The sequence below is a fragment of the Diadema antillarum genome, unplaced genomic scaffold, assembly GCF_040938485.1.
Source record: "Diadema antillarum isolate AM-2024a unplaced genomic scaffold, OU_Dant_1.0 scf00000030, whole genome shotgun sequence".
NCBI lineage: Eukaryota > Metazoa > Echinodermata > Echinoidea > Diadematoida > Diadematidae > Diadema > Diadema antillarum.
Window position 1 is genome coordinate 2,915,495 of NW_027270919.1, and position 4,831 is coordinate 2,920,325.

Here is a 4,831-nt window from a genome sequence, read left to right on the forward strand (position 1 = left end):
GCATTGTCCTTGACGCGATGGATGGACGTCGTACAGTACTTTGCTGAGTTGTATCCGTGGTTTTGTATCTCATGCTGTGTACGTTTGCCAAAAAGAAAATCTCTTTGACGTTTGCACTGGTGTGTACGTATAGTCTGGCTTCCAGACCCTCTGCTAACTTTCTCAACTCAACTTTCTCCTTCGTCCGCGATTTCTTGAGCTAACACCCCCCCCCCCCCCACACACACACACACAAATAAATAAATAGAAATAAATAAAATAAAAATCAAATTACATTAGGTTAAATAAAAAGCACTTCAGTTCATCTTTCTCTTTCGAATTCCGGGTTTCTTCAGCTGACAAGCAAGCAAAAGAAAAAAAAAAAAGAACAGTAAAAAAGGGAGGGGTCTTCAGCGCAAAAGCATAAAGCTTACCGCACTCACACTTCAAGATCATGCTGCGTATCCAAGGCAACTACCCCAAGAGGACAATTACCCCCCCCCCCCCCCCCCCCCCCCCCGGCTAAATATTGGTTAGTGGTAAGGTTAGAGTAAAGATTAGAGTTAGGTTTAGGGTTAAGAGTTTGGGTTAGGGTTAGGGTGAGGTTCAGGATTATAGGATTAGGGCCAGGGAAAGGGTCCGGGGTAATTGCCCTAGACCCCTATAGATCTATTTCTTTTGAGTGCCACTGACGTACTTACGGGTTTAAAAAAAAAAGAGAGAGAGAGAGAGAGAAAACAAGGTCAGGGTTAGTGTTAGGGTAACGTGGACCCGGGGCCCGTTTCATAAAAGTTCACCTGCCATTTTTACCCCTGCCATTTTTACCTCTGCCATTTTTACCCCTGCCATTTTTACCCCTGCCATTTACCCCTGCCATTCTTACCTCTGCCATTTTTACCTCTGCCATTTCTACCTCTGCCATTTTTACCTCTGCCATTTTTACCTCTGCCATTTTTGCCTCTGCCATTTTTGCCTCTGCCATTTTTACCCCTGCCATTTTTATATACCTCTGCCATTTTTACCCCTGCCATTTTTACCTCTGCCATTTTTACCTGGCACCGCTGCATTCACTCAATTCACATGATGATGTATAAGATTATGAAGGTGAACTTGTCCTTTAAAGCGTTCTACAATATATAGGACTTAATAAATTTATTTTTAGCTATGGCATTAGTCAATGTATGGCACTCAAATCTTATAATAGTGATATTCATCACCGAGTCTAAACTCGATCACAATGTTCCATTCCAATGCTCATACACTGTACCAGTCACAGTTGGTAATCTGTAGTTATAGCACATTGAAATTTGAAGAGTTTGTCTTAACAAGCAAGGAATTTTTAACAAGTAAAAATCTAAAAACAAATTTGTTTTGAAGGTCCTGTATTGGTACAACATGTACTCTTCTTATCTTCGACTGCCAATACTGTACAAAATGCGTCACGTAGTCTAAGTCTTATCGAGGATTTAAATCATGAAGAACTTATCTATAAGCTATATTGTATCTTGCAAAAAAATATCCCTATACAGCTAAGTGTGTCATGAACTTTCAACAACCATGGCACTGAATATATCTTGTAATTATGCAAAATGGATATAATTTTCATATCCGAAACTTCACTTCCATAATAAGTATGCATGGGTACAACCAGCCGGTCAAACAATAACTGAATATCTTCTGGAAGCCGCAACTTTCTAGATTTAACTATTAGACTATAGGCCCTATACGTTGCTCGTTTCGTTGATCAACTTGTTTAGCTTGAGCCTTTTTAAATTCATTTTTATAATCAAACACAACTTGAAGGTAAGTATATTCATCTACAACCTCTAAGATATTCTCATTCAACTTAAAGGGCTTAAATTTTCTAACTTTTTATCTGGAGAAAATCATTACTTTTGTTTTACTGACATTAACTTTAGTAGTAAACACAATTTGCAGCAATCACAGCATTGAGTGCAACTGCAATTTTTTCTCACTAGTTGCTAGGATTACATCAAGGAGAAGAGTCTTAGAACTACATCTATTCCTTTAACATGTACGGTCAACAAATTATTCGGCAAAAAAAAAATCAACACCATTTATGCGGAATTTACATATAATCTTGAAAATCATAATGTACATTTATGTAAATCCTGCCTGTTCTTTCCTGATCGAATGATTATATCATCAATATATATCATTATTTGAAGTAAATAATTTGCCAATGCAACTTAACAAAGATATACCACCATAGTTATTTGGGTCATTATCAGATCCATCATTTTGTGTAGATACGGCGTGTCATACAATTATCCATGCAATCCGTTGGAATGATTCCAGTATCCAAACTAAATTATATAACATGGTTGTATATCCCATTCACTAAAGACGCATTTCTGTTGTTATCTAAATCATTAAGCATCAAATCAAACCCATCAGATGCTTTATTTCTTAATTGTGTTACATGAGCAGTCACCTCTTCTACAGATATTCGATCGCCATAATCACGTTCAATGTGCATGATGGTAAGAGGAATTATGTCCTACATTCAGTATTTACAAAACTCGCCGGTTTCGATCTCGGCATACCACGGGCACTATTATTAATATCATTTAGACTTTTAAATGTTTCTGGAAAGTTCCCATGTCAATTGAACGCTTCTATGATTTCGCTTTTCTTGAGGGATTTTCGCAGTATATTCCAATACTCCTTAATTAAGATTTTCAGTCTTTAACGGATACCTAATTTTTCATGAGTGTCCTTAAAAGAACGTGTACTGTGCTTTCTTCAAGATTTTTCTTGTATGATCTGACATTTTCAAACTCATCCATACATCACGATTGAAACCATTACATTTACATTTCTTTTTTTTCCAATCTGATACTAGTAAATCGTTTCCTAAGTTTCTTACAATCATCGTCAAGCCATGGTTTATTATCCGAAGATTTTGCGAAATTATCTTTATTCTTTGTTACAGACCTTCGAACCATATTCGTGTTTGAGGCTGAAGTAAAGTACACCGTCTGTAATGAAACGAACAAAATTAATTATTATCACGGTTTGATTGACATATATAACTTCTCAATTCAATAGAGTCCATTCTGGCAGAGATGTCATCTTTGATGCTCTCATCGAGGGTGCAACAAAGAGTGTGTGGCATCAGGCAAAATGTTCTGATTGCTTGATCTGCAATACTTTCTCCTCGCCTAATGCAGTTCCATCATTTAGTTTCATCGTGTGATGGCACGATTAGAGCGCATACGTTTGGTTCGTATACTCCCGTCTCTTAAAAGCGAGTTCGACTTCCAGACCCGTCCATTAAGTTGCATTTCGTCAAAATGTTTCATTCATATGCTTCTCATGTTTATCTCCACAGGTTCAATCGCAGAAATCGGCAGTTGATGATGGAGACAGAAAAAAGAGAAGGTGAGAGAGCGAGAGAGATCGAGATAGAAAATAAGGAGAGGAGATTATTACGATTACGCCTTTTTTTTTCGTCATTTTTTTTCTTTTAGAATGTACCTCCCAAATTTACCACGCCCCATTCTATATTTACTCAACCTCCATCAAAATTATCGCCCTCTTATACAGTATAGCATGTCAACCTGTTTTCACACAATTTTAGCGGGGGGGGGGGTATATTGGACTCTTTCAATGAGCTGTACTGTGCAGTGTAGGCGGCTCAAACTAGCTAGAACACGGACAAGTCCGGAGGTTGTGGGATCGAGGCGCCGTAACGCCTTGCTCTTGTCACACGTACACGTACACACACTGACGTTCAACTTCAATCGACAGTATGTGCGCGCACTAAAATGATCTGCATGCGTCAATCTACTCGCCCACGGAAAATTAGACCAGCAAAGCTAGCTCTCAACAAAACGCTGTTACAAATTGCTGCGTACGTGATATGTTGCTACATGAGTGTCCCATCTTTTTGACAATATTATTGGCATATCAACCTAAAAAGTCTGTGAATGACGCTGTTCTCATTTATAGAGTTCGCTCAGCACACCGATAAACCAAGACTGTTGCGACAAGTTAAGGTTGGCGTCAAAGATTGTCCTCCGTCAAAGATTGTCGTCTGGCGACAATCTTTGACGAGGGCTGGCGGTAAAGATTGTCGCCCGCCCTCGGAGCACATTTTGCTGGGTAATATCGCTCTTGACATAGGCCTATAACCTAGTCATTGAAATACTATTAACACATACTAGTAACTTTAATATACAAGGCTACTTCCATGCAAACATGTAAAAAGCCATGGTGAGGTTTCAAGGAAGTGTGTATGTATGTATGTACGCGCGCACATGACAATTTAATGTCCGTTTGTGCGTGTGTGTGTTTGTGCGTGTGTGTGTTTGTGCGTGTGTGTGTGTGTTAATGGTGGGCGAATGTGTTTATTATGTCACCATATGTGTTTTGGCTGCGCGTGGCGAGGGATAAGCTGTTGTTGGCATAAACGTTATATTGTTTATTAGCAGCTTTGAGTTTGACGAGTTTGACGGATTTGTATATGAATTCGGAGTGGTGCTTAAGTTACGTGCGGGCGGATGCTGCTTTTATGCATACGATCCATTCATCTGGTATCAACATTGAGAAGTCGTTTCATCAGGAAGGAAGGTGGTATCGGTTCGGGTGTGTGTGTGTGTGGGGGGGGGGGGGGTATGCATTTCGTTATTGCGAAGGTTCGTTATTCTGAAGGCTCTTTTAGTCCGAAGGTTCGTTATTCGAAAGGTTCGTTATTCCGAATTTCATTTTCGGATCAACGAACCTTCGGAATAACGCCACAAGCGTTCGAATTAACGAACCCTTTTTTCATTTTCGGATTAACGAACCTCTAGGAATAGGGAATTGTGCGTTTCGGATAAATGATAGT